This window comes from Gossypium hirsutum, chromosome D10 (assembly GCF_007990345.1).
Source record: "Gossypium hirsutum isolate 1008001.06 chromosome D10, Gossypium_hirsutum_v2.1, whole genome shotgun sequence".
Classification (NCBI taxonomy): Eukaryota; Viridiplantae; Streptophyta; class Magnoliopsida; order Malvales; family Malvaceae; genus Gossypium; species Gossypium hirsutum.
Genome location: NC_053446.1, coordinates 45338664 through 45355293, shown reverse-complemented (window position 1 = coordinate 45355293; position 16630 = coordinate 45338664). Strand labels below are relative to the sequence as shown.

Sequence of the window (16630 nt, the reverse complement as noted above, 5' to 3'; positions counted from 1 at the left end):
TGTTTGTAAAGTTCTCTTTCGTTTAGTATTTGGCATGTACCTAGGGTTTAAACCAATTTTGCATCTCAAATGTCCATTTTGAACAATTGTTGTTAAATGTTAACTTGGTTGACCATTTTGGCATGTTTTGGCATGAATGCACTTGGTGTGATTTGAATTTGCGGGGATTGAATTGTTTAAACCTTAATTCAAGTGTTTCAATCTTGTACCAAATTAGACCTTATAGAAACAATGAGTCACGTCACAATGACATACTCTCAATGTCGTAACGAAACCTAGTCAATGAGTTACGTTGTGACTAGGAATCCTAGAAGTCACGGCATCAACTCGACATTTTGAATTCTTTACAATTTGATCCTATTTCGATCTCAGGTTAGCAATAGAGTTTCGTAAGCTTTGTGTAAGATCTGTAAATAATTATTTATTGTATTATACACATATGTTTTTCATATTGGATGTTTAGTATATTAAATTGATTATAAATTACTGTAGTTGCTTCGACAACGAATGTAGCATCCTATAGCTCAGACTCACCGATCGAGTTGAATATCGGGATGTTACAATTTTTCATTCACTTTGATCTACTAAACGTTTAACTGAATTATCTAGTATTTATTATAAATAATATATATTAAATTTAACTAAACTACTTAATATTTCCTATTTAATTATTTATACTTGGCCAATAACATCTGATGATAAAGAGTAGATATTTAGACTAATAAATATGAAAGTATCAATTTTATTGATAATTATATTGTCAAATACTTTTCTAGATTAACAAATTCTATATAATAATTATATATTGTCAATTTTATGATTTTATTAATTTTGAAAGAATAAATAAAATTATTTTTTATTTCGAGTGCAAAGTAGTATTTAATTATATATTAACTTATAATTTTACAAAGAATTGGTTTGGAACTTTTTCGTTTTTGAAGGCCAGCCCTGTATTCGCCTCTCATAATATCCGAACAATACTTTTAATGTAATTGGATTTAGCATCACTCAAATAAAGAAGTCTTAAATTAGGGAAAATGTATTGTTTGGAATGAAATTATAAGCAGTAAAATCATTTCGAAGAAATGCACTGTAATTTACTATAATCAAGATTGTTCTTGATTAGTTAATTTACAAAGGTGAAAGGTAAATTTTCATTAAAAATAATTATAAATCCGAAACAATATACCTAAAAAAGGGAGATATGACTTTATCAAAGGTTTTTGATTGATAGGTCCAAACTTTTAACTTCACTTTAGAAACGAAAACTTTGAACTTTTAGCTTTTAGCTTTTTTGAAATAGAAATGTAGATGTTAAATCTGGTTTAATCATTTAAAAAAGATATTTTTTTTGGAAATAAAAAGATAAAAAATGATTGAAGTAGCTGATCTAAAAGCTGAAGACTAACGTAATAAAGCAAAGATGATGATGACCTGTGTCTTTTTAAGTAAGTGAGAGTGAGAACTAAGAACTCCATGAAGAAACTGCTCTAGTTATGCCCTCTCAGCCCCCAACCTAATGCTCTAAACACTAACTTTCAATCAAAACAGTATGAAGTAGGAAAGCTCCTTGAATATTATGAACCCACCTATATACTAACCAAGTCCTTCCATCACACCCACCACATTTACACCATACGCTAACTGGTTTTCGAACAAACAACACTGTTCTTCTATAAACATAGTAAATGCCAACTATTTCATTCCCACTTCCATGGCTACTCCTACACCCACTCTGGAATGCTCTTCACCTGTAAATCATCCAAAAAATGAGACACATATCTCGCATACATCCAAAATCCAGATAATATAAGCTTCCATGACTACTTAGTAGAGATATTACCAGACTCTGATATTTGAGAATGTAAAACATCTCCAAATATCGCCGTGTCTCTCTTCTCTCGAGCCTTGATACATACTTCCAGAACCCGTAGAATCTAGCAAGTGTCAGTAACCTTTCCGAATATATCTTCCATGTGTACGTGCCAAATGGATCATAATACCAGTCAAGAAATTTTTTATGTTTTTCCGTGTAAAAACCTTAACCTTTCGTAGATCCGTTTCAGGCCTCCATTGGATATTTCGTTCCAGTAACTAGGATCCCTCTGGCAACGTTCGAAAAATCCGATCAAGCTAGCAGCAACTTGATTAGGGTGATAGGGATCTACATGAAATCCAGAAATACCGTGCTCGATGATCTCCGCAGGGCCACCATGAGAAGTGGCAAATGTTGGAAGCCCACAAGTCATGGCTTCCACAACTGTGAGACCAAAAGCTTCATAAAAAGCTGGCTGCGATGAATACAAAAGGAATATGTTTATTTGCAAATTTGTATAAAACCAAGTAGTTCCATTGCACGAGCTATAAGACATACCTGCACGAAAGCACCTTTAGCATCAGTAATGTAGCGATAGAGTTCACCATTACGAGCACGATTCATTTGTGCTTGTATCCATCGAAACTGACCATGCAAATCATATCTCTTTATCAGGGCATGCATCTTTTCGATCTCGGCCATTTCTTCTCGATCCCGTGAATTCTTCACATCTATGTAACCACCAACAATCACTAGATTAACCAATTGTCTTAGCCTTCTGCTCTTACAATAACACTTAACAAGGCCCGTTAAAATTTTCACCCTATCAAGTCTTGCCATGGAAAATATGAGCGGCTTCGATCGATCACTCAACATACCACTACATCATTATAAACATAATGCAGATCAACATATAAGATAGACAAAATACTAGCAGCGAAGATGATGTAAAACTTGTGTTGAAAGTTACTCACACATGCTCATCATTTTGCTTGGGATTATATAAGAGCTCTTCAATTAAACTGTGTAAAGCAGTAAGTCTTCTTTCCTTTTCACATTATGGAAAGTTGTTGGAACAATGAGCAAAGATAAAGGGAGCAAAACAGTTTCTTGAGCACTAAGGCTCGAGACTTGCAGTGCAAACAATAACAGAATCAAGCACTTAAGAACCAAAAACGAAACTAAGAATGAGAGAGTATTGAATGATAAAATTTTGAATGAATTTTCATTAATTTTAACAATGGCTTAGAGCCAATACAAATACCAGACATGAGCTGGTCAGTACAAGCAAAATCATCACCTAAACACTATCTAACTTCACTAATAACATTGTAACTTACAAAAGATGACTTGCACACATAGTAAGCTAACAGCTTATCAGCACCTAATCATCAAGTACAACTTGGTTTGATTTCAACTAAGTTACAAATCACTAATTTGAAAGTAACAAAAAACAAAAACAAAAACAAAAGCTTTTTCTTCAGCTGTAACTGCATTGCTCGGGCTGTTTCTATTGCATCATGGCAACATGCTGGCCAGCTTCAAAACTCCTCCTTGGCTTGCATGCTGCAAACTCCCAATCTTATTCTCAAATACTCGAACCTTGATACGCTAAGGGGCTTTGTCAGGATATCAACTAGTTGATCCTCAGAACTGTAATGAATCAGTTTCACCTCATTAACTTGTTCCATTTCCCTAACAAAATGAAACTTAATCTTGAAGTGCTTTGTTCTTCCATGGAACACTGGATTTTTTGCAATTGCAACAACAGACTGGTTGTCACAGTTGATCTTTGTTGCTTCCCTTTAGTATAGGTTCAAGTCAGCCATGATTTTTCTTAGCCAAATGCTTGGTTAACAGCATTAGCAACTGATACATACTCTGTCTCAGCTATTGATTGAGCAACTACTGTTTGCTTTTTAGAACTCCAACAAAAGATGGTTGCACCAAGGGTAAACAAATACCCTAAAGTGCTTTTCATGTCATCTATCGATCCAGCCCAGTCACTATCAGCATATCAAAGCAACTTCATGCTTTCAGCCTTGGTAAACATCATTCCAAAGCTTAGTGTACCTTTGATGTACCTGAGAACTTTTTTACCAGCTTGGAATTGGTTCTCCTTGCAACAATGCATGAATCTAGATAATAGACCTACAGGATACATAATGTCTGGTCTGGTGGCAGTCAAATAGATCAGGCATCCAATCAAGCTTCTGTAGGTTGATTCACAAACCTTCTCAAAGTCACCTTGGCTTGACAACTTCTCTCTGATAACAACTGGAGTGCTTGTTGCCTTGCAGTTCAACATGGAGAATTTGTTCAGAATCTTCAAAGCAAATGCCTTCTTATTAGAGTATGTCCAAAGATCAATCATGAGATAGTTGTAATAACAAACTTAATTTATCATGTTTATTAATATAAGGCATTACCATTATTATTTCAGTTTCTTTTCTGTGTGCATAAATAAATTGTTTTATAATAATGTTCTGAGAATAATATGATTATTCTTAAAAGGTCCTTAGTCAAGTATTATTGTTGGCTAGGACAACAATAATGCATTAAGACTAACATGTAGTTGATTGATGATAAAGAGTTGTCATTGATATGGAATGTCAAGATCGATGCATGAATATGTATGTTAGAGAACAACATATTGGACTGACCCGTTATGAGTATGTTTCTTGGATTATTATGTAATTGTCACAACATTACTCATAGTGATTAATATGTATATGATCCTCAGACTTGAGATCATCATAATCTCAACATCGTGAGTTGTGTATTTTGATACAGTGAAACGTACACCGTAACTGGTTGTTCTATAAAGGCTGATGTTGGATATACCACAATCTGTGTAGAGGGATATGGTTGATCGATATAGGATAAGTCCCTCCTACATAATGGGAGTAATATCTTAGGCCACTTGATTGAGTAAGACTAGAAATGCATGGCCATGCTCAAATAAGCTGATATGAGATGTCATACTTATTTGTATATCATAATCCACTTAAGATATCAAGGAACATGGAATGGACTATGCAAGTGTGACTATTCCATGACTTGTGTCCAATTTAGAGATAAAGGACTTAGGTAGCAATGATGCATTGCTAGGTGCCACTCATTGTTTGTAACATTGGAATCGTTCTAGTATTACTGCTAACATTACAAGAACCTATAGGGTCACACCCTATAGTTGAAATGAATGGAATAAAACATAGTTGGTATTGTGTTTGGTTATCACTTGAATTAAATTAATTATAGAATTAATTTAATTGGGTAATCAAATATCGAACACATTATATGTACAAGGTTGTTGTACGTATAATGAGAACATGAATTTGGTTAGTATATAAATTCAAATAAATATATAGTTTACCGAAATCATTATTATAATTAATGTAGTTATAATTTTCGGTTTAAAAACATTGATATATTTATTTAATTTTAAGAAACCTAAAAAGGGATATAAAATTCCGTTTTTCTTTGCTTGGTGTGTCTAGTAGCCGTCAAAGCAAAATCTTCTCAAAAACAGTTTTTGGGATTCTTTCCGTTTATTGTCAACAGGGTGGATTATGTAAAGGCCGGGGTCACGATAGATTACGGCTAGATTCGATAGCAGATCAGATTACTCGTTGCCAAGGCATCGCTGTCTACTTAGAATAAAGATTCGGTAATTTCGAAATCTTTTTCACCCTGATTCGCTCATCACACATGGATTCATGGTTAGGATCGCCGGATATTTTATTTTTCTGCTGCGCCGTAGGGGTACCGGCATTCCAACACTTCTGACTTAGGAAAATCCCAGATTGAGTTTGAGACATTTCCATGCCAAGGAAGTAGCACATTTGTCCCAAATCAGACATCTCAAAATTTTTCTCCATTTTGGTTTTGAAATCAACTAGCAATTCATGAGTTTCACCTGTCACAAGCAGGTCATCAACATACAGGGACACTACAAGCTGTGTTTCAATACCTCTCTTCTTCACACGCAAGGTAGGCTCACTGATGCTTCTCTCGAACCCCAAGCTAGCTAGGTAGCTATTGATTCTGTCATACCAGGCTCTTGGTGTCTGCTTCAAGTCATACAAGGCTTTCTTCAGTTTATACACCTTGTTTTCTTCACCTACAACTTTGAAACCTTCAGGTTGCTCGATGTAGATCTCTTCTTCAAGGAAACCATTGAGAAAAGCTGACTTTACATTACGCTGATGTATTTTACACTATTTTTGTGCAGCCAAAGCAACCAGCAGCCTGATTGTGTCTAGCCTGGCTACTGGTGCAAATGTTCCAAAGTAGTCAATGCCATACTTTTGACTGAATCCCTTCACTACCAATCTTGCTTTCAGCTTGTTTAGAGTTCCATTAGTATTGTGCTTGGCTCAAAACACCCATTTCACTCCAATAACCTTCCTGTTGGTTGGTCTATCAACTAGCTTCCAGGTCTGGTTCTTGTGAATCATGCTCATCTCATCGCGTATAGCCTATTTCCATCCCTATTGAGCTTTAGCTTCTTCAAAACAACTTAGTTCAACTACAGCTACTTCAGCTCTTTCATAGATTTCACTCAAAGGTCTGGTTCCCTTGGCTGGTTCATGGTCAATGTCCATTTAAGGACCATTTTGATCAGCTTCAGCCTGATCAGTCAGTAGGTCTTCAGCAATAGCCTCTGGTTTATTTTTATCCTAGTTCCATCCTGTCTTCTCATTAAACACAACATCTCTACTTACAAGAACTATGTTAGTTGAAGGATTTAGGATTCTATAGCCTTTCTTCACATTTCTGTAGCTTACCAGGATACCAAGTTGTGCTTTCTTGGCTAGCTTATTCCTTTTAACTACTGGAACAAGTGCATAACAAATACAGCCAAAGATCCTTAGATGAGCCAGTGATGGTTTGAACCCAAACCAAGCTTCAAATGGAGTTTTATTGGCTAATGCATTTGTTGGCAGTCTGTTTTGAAGATAAACAGCAGTGTTAACTACCTCAGCCCACAAGGTTTTGGGCAGATTTCTTTCAAACAATAGACATCTGGCCATATCCATCAAGCTTATGTTCTTTCTTTCACTAACACCATTCCATTGTGGTGTATAGATGTTGGTGAGTTGATGCTTAATGCAAAACTCTAAAACATTACAGAGGTGTACTCAGTCCCATTGTTTGACCTCAATGTTTTCAGCTTGCAACCTGTTTCTATTTCTACTGTAGCTTTGAACTTCCAGAATACTGAGGCTACTTCTGATTTGTGCTTCAAGAAGTAAATCCAGCAATACCTCGAGTAATCATCAATAAAAAGAATGAAATGCCTGCTACCATTCAAGGATGGTGTTTTCATAGGGCCACACATATCAGTGTGGATCAATTGCAGCTTTTGTAAGGCTCTCTAAGTCCTGTTCAAGGGAAATGGCAATCTAGCCTGCTTTCCTAACTGACATATCTCACAAACATCCTCTTTCTCAACAGAATTAGTGAAGTTTTCAACCAGATCTTCTTTGGTCAGTTTGGCTAATAAGTTGTAGCTGGCATGGCCTAACCTCTTGTGCCACAGCTTAGATTCATAAAGCACTGCTATGTAGGCACTGTCTCAGCTCTTATTCTAGTCTACTACAAAGCTTCTATTAGCCATAGTTATTGACATAAGTTTATATCCACTTGGATCACTGATCAGGCATTCTTTGCCTTTGAACACAACTGAGTAGCCTTTTTTCTAGCAACTGAGCTATACTTAGCATGTTTTTATCAATTTCAGGTACAAATATGACATTTGAGACAAGTTTGTTACCAGTTGGAGTTTTAATCAGCACATCTCCTTTGCCTTCTGCCTTGATGAAGTGTCCATTTCCAACCTTCACCCTTGTTTTGAAGCTTCTGTCAATGCTCTTGAAGATTGCAACATTGGGAGTCATGTGGTTTGTGCAACCACTATCTATCAGCCAGCCTTTTGTGATTTTTCCATTTGCTACTGAGCAAGACACTATAAAGACTTACTTTTCATAGTCATTGCCTTCTTCTGCCACTTAAGCTTTAGCTCTGGCTGTTGAGGTTGGTTTTGTCTCAGTTTGCCTTTATTTCTACAAACTTTCTCTGAATGACCCATCTTTTTGCAGACTTTGCACTGCAAATCAGGCCTAAACCAACAATTTTCAGCTGGATGACTGAGCCTTCTGTACTGTGGGCAAGATGGATGCCTTCTTCCTACTCCATCTCTTCTTGGCTTGTTAGACCAGGGCTTTCTTCCTTTGTAACCAGAAGATCTCGAGCCAGGCCTACTCTTGGCTTAGAAAGCACCTTCTTGATGTTCCTCCTGCCTACTGGCTTTTCTTTGCTCTTGTGCATAAAGAGCATTGATTAGCTCAGTTAAAGAGATGCTTGTCAAGTCTCTTGAATCTTCAAGGGATGAGATCTTAGCTTCATATCTCTAAGGTAAAGTTGAGATAACCTTCTCTACAACTCTTGCTTCACTAAACTGGTCCGCAAGCAGTCTGATGCTATTTACTACAACCATGATTCTGTTTGAATACTGCTTTACTGTTTCTTCCTTCTTCATCTTCAAGTTTTCAAAATCCTTTCTTAAAATCAATAGTTGTTGCTGTCTTGTTCTTTTCATGCCTTGAAACTCCTTCTTCAACTTATCCCAGGCCTGTTTTGGTGACTTACAAGCCATGATTCTTGTGAAAATCACATCAGACACACTGTTTTGAATGCAGGACATAGCCTTGTGTCTTTTAGTTCTTTCATTTGCGTGTTGCCTGATCTAAGCCACTAAGGGATTGGCTCTCAGAGGTACTGGTTCAACATCTGAGTTAATAACCTCCCACAAGTTGAATGCCTGAAGGTAGGTCTTCATTTTCACCATTGAACATTGGTGGTGGTGCTGGTGAGAATCCAGATGAAGACATGGTTCCTTGACTTGAAGAATGACAGGTCCACTGACAAATAGACTTTAGATACCAATTTTTGGAACAATGAGCAAAGATAAAGGGATCAAAATAGCTTCTTAAGCACTTAGGCTCGAGACTTGCAGTGCAAACAATAATAGAATCAAACACTTAAGAACCAAAAATGAAACTAAGAATGAGAGAGTATTGGATGATAAATTTTTGAATTAATTTTCATTAATTTTAACAATGGCATAGAGCCAATACAAATACCAGACATAAGCTGGTCAGTACAAGCAAAATCATCACCTAAACACTACCTAACTCCACTAATAACATTGTAACGTACAAAACATGACTTGCACACATAGGTAAGATAATTTAACAACTTATCAGCACCTAATCATCAAGTACAACTTGGTTTGATTTCAATTAAGTTACAAATCACTAATTTGAAAGTAACAAAAAACAAAAACAACAGCTTGTTCTTCAGCTGCAATTGCATTGCTCGGGTTGTTTCTGTTGCATCATGGCAGCATGCTAGCCAGCTTCAAAAAAGTATATGCTCGTATTTGCACCTGGTGAGACAATGTTAAACTTTGGATCGAAAACATCTATACCATGGACAACTCGATACTGTCCTGGAAGAGTGAAAGCTGTGTGGCTCTCATATTGTCCGACATTATTCTTGCTGACACATGGGAAATGGGGTAAGTTTGATAAGCAAGGGAGTTTGGCGAGCGTTATTATAGTTATTGAGATTTCTCGAGAAGGATAAATTGTGATTATATTAAAAAAATCACAAAGTACCTCCCAACATTTTCTTGGTATATGCTGGTGATTATAAAATCAGCAATGTTCATAGAAATCAGATCAGCAGTAAATTGACATGCTAAATGTTACTTGTCCTCATATTTTCTCCAGTATATGTCAGAATCTGGATACTTTGTTTTCTCTAATGCATGTGCAATGTTGCACTGCTTGGAAATAGAATTAAAGAAGAAAAGTAAGATCAGATATAACCAATTAACTGCTTAGTATAAATTCATCTATTCATTAAACTAGGGAATTCTAGAAAAATCAAATAGAAATATAGAACCTGTGTGATTCCTAGTTTATATGATAACAACGACACGACAAGATTTCCATCATTGTAGTTGCCAATTATAAGATCCGGTACACCCTGTAACTCAGCCACAATTTCATTTGAAGCATCCTAATAACCACTGAAAGTAACCATGAACATTAAGCCCTCAGATCAATTTAAGAGTGAGAAGTTGTTAAAAGTTTGCTCTTATGAGAAAGAATTGTATGAAACTGTAATTCTACATCTTCCCTATCCCTTTCCATTAGAAGAACGACAAATCAGATTTTTCCACCTAAATTTTAGCATTTTTAGTTGGATTTGAATTTTTTTCAAGAAGAAAAGGCTAAAAATTAGGAGAAAAAATCTGATTTGTCATTCTTTTGTTGGAAAGGAATAGAGACGGTGAAATCACAGTTTCATACAATCATTTCTCTTGCTCCTATTTACCTCTGCAAAAGTTTCCAAGTTTGGTCACACATCAAACCTCGAAATCCATATATGTAGGATACCATTCTCCGATCTAAAAGGGACTCTAAGAATGTATGTATGATTAGTACTGCTAATTCTTTCTAGTTTTTGGTTGTATGTTGTTCCTTTTGCATCCGGAATTAGTCGGGTAACCTTAAATCAACATACATTGAAACGAAGAACTTTGTTAAGCATAGAAATGGAACTATGAAAACTAGTGCGATAAAATCACCAAGTGAATACACTTACTATAAGAATCTTTGGAATCACATCTAGACCCTGCTTTTGTTTTCTAAGAAGCATTTCTTTCTCTAATGCTCACACTTGATCAGTATATAGACAATTTGTGTTCAATAGCTATAGTTCAATTGCCATGATCAAATTGCTCGCACCATTTTCTGCTATTCTGCTCCTAGTTATTCACTCTCTTTCTATACAATTTGTCTCTATCATAAAGAAAAATGGAGATTTCCCGCCCCATCTAGATGGGACAAATTGCAATCTTTGGGCTTTCGGGATGCGTAGCTACATTATTGGCCAAAAATTATGGTGCATTGTTACCAGAGATAAGATATTAAACTTTTTTTGTGAGACAAATGAGACTGTTACCAAGTATAAAAATATTGTTTGATAGATTGAGATAGTAAGAATTATCAAATTATCACTTGGTTTTGTAATACTTTTGTCCATGACATTTATGCTCACCTTGATGAGTTTAAAACAACAAAATAGATATGGGATTTTCTTGCTACTCGATATCAAACCACCAGTCTTGCTCACTACTGCTAACTATAGATGGTTAATGGTTCGTTTGATTCATTTGGCAGTGACCAGACTGAATTTGGAATACTCGATTCATGTCTTATCCTAGTTTATGCATGAATCAAGGCAGAAGCATTGGGATGTGGCTCTGTATGTTGTCTGATCCTTGAAAGGATCTCCAGCTCGTGTCGATTTTGAAACTTTCTTCCCAAACACGCGAAAAAATACAATTTTTAGGCTTTCTGAGCATTCTAAAGTCTATAAACACCAAATAGAAGAAGAGATGTGAGAGCCATCAGAGAATATTGAAGAAACAACTCGAAGAACACCGTTGAAGCCAACTCTGAAGTAGATTTTCATCAAGATCGAAGACCTCATTTTAATTTCTTCTGAAGTTTTTATGAGTTTCTTTGTTTCTTATGGTTTTTCTAACTTTGAGATGTTTTTATTTAAGATTATGAACTAATTCCCTAAATACCTAGGGAAGATGAAACCTAAGATAAATTTTATTATTTGATTTATGTTTTACTTGATAAATACTTGATTCTTGTTCTCAATTCTGTGTGCTTATTTCTTGTTTTAATATTTTCGGGATATTAATTCATGTTTAATGTGCTTAATTCAGTGGAGGAAAAGTCCATGTTTAAGAGTAGATCTAGCATAATTGAGCGAAGTTGCATGCAATCATAGAAATAGGATGACATAAATATACCGAATTAGAGTCAAATCTAATAAGGGAATCCATAGATCGAGTTAATGCGACGATAGGGGTTTTAATTAGAAAGAGATTTCAATTAATCAACCTAGAGTCAGTTGTTCTTACTCTCGAAAGAGATATTAACATAATTTAGGGATTTCTATTGATCAAGATACCAAGTGAATAAATTGTTTAATTCAGATTGATAATAATAGATGAAGTCTAGATGAATTCTTTCCTTGGTATTGTCTCTCTCATTGGTTATTATTTGATTATTTTCCTATTTCATTCTCTGTTGAGTTCTTAGTTAGATTAGTTTAGTAATTTTAATTTAAAACCTATCACTCCAATTTGTCGACTAAATAATAGGGAAACAGTAATTACTAATACTTTTAGTCCTTATGGATATGATATCTCTACTCATCAGAGCTATACTATTTATAGATAGGTGCACTTGCCTTAGTCGTATGTTTAGTTAGTCATGTAAGACACATCAAGTTTTTGGTACCGTTGCTGAGGACTAAAACATTAGGAACACTTTATTTTTATTAATTTAGCCATTTTTATTTATTTATTTATGTTTTTAGTTTAATTTTTACATTCTAATTTTTTCTTCTGTTTGCTTCTAACAGGTTCTTTTGGTTTATGACTAGAAGAAACCCATCGGGACTATTAATTTTTAATAACGAAATTGAAAGTACTACTAGCAAAAATCGTAAAGAAGTGAGACAAAGTAACAAAATTTAGCAGAAGAACAAGAGGACTTTATTACTACTGAAGAGATGGGCGATAATCAGAATATTCAGCTACCTTCTACAGCTGTTGCAGCTCCTGTTCCTCGTACTATGTACAATTATGCCAAGCCTACTTTAACTGAGGTTGAATCGAGTATTGTGCGACCCACCATTGCTGTAAATAATTTTGAACTAAAGCCGAACATAATTCAAATGGTACAATAATACATTCAGTTCGATGGTTTGCAAGACGAAGATTCAAATATTTATTTGGCCAACTTTTTAGAAATTTGCAATACCTTCAAGATTAATGGCCCCATTGACGACGCCATTCATTTACGGTTATTACCATTCTCATTGAGGAACAAAGCAAAACAATGGTTAAACTCTTTACCACGACGTTTCATCACTACATGGGTTCAAATGACTGAGAAGTTTTAACTAAAGTACTTCCCACTGGCTAAAACAGTCAAGTTGAGGAATGATATCTCCTCCTTTGTGTAAATTGATGCAGAAACTTTATATGATGCATAGGAGAATACAAGGACTTATTGAGAAGGTGCCCTCATCATGGGTCATCCTTATGGCTACAGGTTCAAATGTTCTACAATGGTTTGAATCCCTCAACTAGATAGTTAATCGATGCAGCAGCCAGTGGAACTCTGAACAATAAGACACTCGAAGCGGCTTATGAATTTATTAAGGAGATGGCACTAAATAATTATCAGTGGCAAGTCATGAGGACAAAACCGATAAAAGTAGTCGCTATCTTTAATTTAGATGCAGTCACCATGTTATCAAATTAGGTAGAATTGCTTAATAAGAAAATTGATGGTTTATATCTTTCTATGCAGGTACATCCAGTGATGTAATACAATACAAATGGAGGTGAAATAAATAATCCATAATATTTACCCTTCGATCTTAGCACGAAAAATGAGCAAATAAATTATATAGGTAATAATCCTAGACCTCAAAATAACCCTTGTAATAATAAATATAATGCAGGTTGGAGGAACCACCCAAATTTCTCATGGGTTGGTCAAAGAAACCAAAGATCACAACCTCCTCCAGGCTTTCAACAACCCTATCAGTAATAGAAGAAGCCTAACCTTGAAGAGATGTTGGAAAAATTTATTTTGGTGTTAGAAACTCATGTTCAAAACACCGAAACACCTTTAAAAAATTAGCAAGCATCAATTCATGAGCTTGAAAATCAGATTGAACAGCTTGCTAAATTGGTTTCAGAAAGGCAGCAAGGTAGTTTACCTAGTAACACCGAACCCAACCCAAAAGAGCATGTGAAGGCAGTTATATTCAGGAATGGGAAAGTGTTGGTTGATCCCAAAAAGAAGCTACAATAGGAATCTGATAAGGCAAATGATGAGGGGGTAAAACCTGAAAAAATTCAGACACCAGTGCTTAAAGAATATAAACTTCTGATCCCATGTGTGATGCGACTGATTTTGCAGTAGGTACAGTTTTTGGACAGTGAAGAGATAAGCATTTTTAGCCAATCTATTATGCTAGCAAGAATTTGACATATGCACAAGAGAATTATACTACTATGGAAAAAGAATTGCTAGCTATGGTTTTTGAATTCAATAAATTTAGACCGTATTTAGTATTGAATAAAGTTGTTGTTTACATTGACCATTCCATTATTCGCTACCTTCTAACTAAATTGGATGCAAAATATCGACTTATAAGGTGGATTTTATTATTGCAGGAATTTGATTTGAAAATTCAAGATAAGAAGGGAGCTGAAAATCTTGTAGCAGATCACCTTTCAAGACTAGAGAATCCCTATCTTAAGGACCTTAACGGGAACGAGACAAATGACTCGTTTCCTCAGGAACGACTCTTTGTTGTAATCGATTCTGAAGTCCCTTGGTTTACAGATATCACGAATTACTTGGTTGTTAACATCCTACCAAAAGGGTTAACGCATTATTAAAAGAAGCAATTCTTTTTCGATATGAAAAATTATTTTTAGGAGGATCCTTTCCTTTTTCGTGTTTGTGCAAATCAAGTACTTCGAAGGTGTGTTACAAAATCAGAAGCAAATAAAATCTTGGAACAGTGCCACTCAAGACCGACAAAAGCACATTACAGTGGGATTAGGACAACACATAAAACACTTGAATTAGGTTTTTATTGGCCCACACTGTTTAAGGACGCTAACAGGAATGTTGCTTCTTATGATAGATGCCAGAGAATAGATAATATTTCTAAACGTGATGAAATGCCTCAAACTTATATGCTTTCATGTGAAATTTTTGACATCTGGGGCATTGATTTCATATGACCATTTCCTAGCTCTTTTGCTAATAAATACATACTAGTTGCGGTTGATTATATGTCAAAATGGGTAGAAGCTCAAGCTTTGCCTACTAATGATGCTAGAGTGGTAGTTCGATTTTTTAAGAAGCTATTTTCTTGATTTGGAACACCTAGAGCGATTATTAGTGATAGGGGTACACATTTTTGTAACGCTCAATTTGATAAGATCTTTAAGAAGTATAGGGTGTATCATAGAACAGCTACCCTTTATCACTCTCAAACTAGTGGTTAAGTTGAAGTTGCGAATCGAGAACTCAAATGTATCCTAGAAAAAATTGTAGAGTCAAATAAAAAGGATTGAGCTTTAAAAGTAGATGATGTTTTATGGGCTTATAGGATTGCGTAAAAAACACCCATTGGAATATCTCCTTATAGACTTGTATATGAAAAGAGTTGTCATTTACCGCTTGAACTCGAACACAAAGCATTTTGGGTAATAAAATTTCTAAACTATGACCCTAAACTTACAGGTGAGAAGAGATTGTTGCAGCTAAATGAGTTAGACGAGTGGTAAGCTAATGCTTACAAGAACTCGAGACTATACAAAGAAGCGACAAAGCGGTGCCATGACACTCGTTTGAAGCAGCCCAAACAATTCACAGTTGGGGATCGTGTCCTTTTATACAATTCAAAGCTTAAATTGTTTCTTGGAAAGCTAAAATCAAGATGGTCAGGTCCATTCGTGGTACAAACTGTTTTCCCGTACAGTACGATAGAGGTAACACATCTGACATATAGCACATTCAAGATAAACGGACATCAACTCAGATTTTATAGTGGTGAGGATTTTAGAAATAATAGAGAGGAGCTTCGTCTCCGCGAACCACCGTAACCATGCAAATACAAGGTAAGTCGAGCTTAGATTCTAAATAAGTGCTTCTCGGGAAGCAACCCGAGTGTTTAACTTTTGCTAATTCTTTTAATTTTATTGCATCCTAATTAAAAAATAAATTAATAAAAAGAATTTTTTTATCCACACAGCCTGGACAAGTTGGCGTGTCCTAGGCCGTGTGAGTACTAGAGCTATTTTTTTTATTTTAATTTTGATTCTATGAGTTACACGGGTAAGAGACACAGCCGTGTGCGAGACACAGCTTGTCACACGGGCATGTGTGAGATCATGTGCCCCATACGGCCTCGCACATGGGCATGGGAGAAGTGAATGAGTAACACACACGGCCTGGACACACGGGTCTGTCCAAGGCCGTGTGAAGATTGGGCTCAATTTTTTAATCACACACGGGCTAGGAAAGCCCCACACGAGGATGTAACACGGTCGTGTGGCCCAACACGGGCCTAAACATGACTGTGTCCCTTTAAAACCCTACTTTTCCCTTTTCCTTTTGTTTGTCTTCTTCTTCTCTCAAAAACAAACCCTAGCCCTCGGTCCTTAGTATCCCAATGGCATCAACCACCGTTCTCCGTCACCCTCCCACTTCGTCGCCCCACTCCCTCGTCACTTCCTTTCCATTCTTTTCCCCCTTTGAGCTTCCCTCTCCCCTTTCCTCTTGTTTCCCTCGCTGATAACCCAAACACCAGCCTAACCGACCCTTCCTCCCTTCCACATTTTTCCTAAACTTCCTCTATTTTACATTTCCAATAGTTGCATTCGTGGTATATATATGACATGTCTCCATTACATAAATCCAAATCATTTAATTGGCAACCATACCACTAGAGTATACATTATACATTTTCGGATTGACGAGCCAATGGACATACCATCCGTCAAAAACACCAAGCAAATTTATAGAAGTAAACTACAAGCAAAAGTACCATCCACCAACACATTATTGAAAAGGGTATGCATGCATTTTAATAGCCTCACAAGGCATCTTATATTCTTAT

The 16630-nt window shown here is 35.9% G+C and overlaps 1 non-coding gene and 1 pseudogene across 1 annotated transcript; both read right to left on the bottom strand.

The window, feature by feature from the left end:
• Positions 1 to 1243: 1243 nt before the first annotated feature.
• LOC107931363 (sucrose synthase 2-like) lies at positions 1244 to 10727 on the bottom strand (annotated as a pseudogene).
• Positions 10728 to 12910: 2183 nt separating this feature from the next.
• Positions 12911 to 13016, bottom strand: LOC121222878 (small nucleolar RNA R71). The gene has a single exon (XR_005920248.1). It is a non-coding gene; the product is annotated as a small nucleolar RNA R71 (small nucleolar RNA).
• Between the last annotated feature and the right edge of the window lie 3614 nt (positions 13017 to 16630).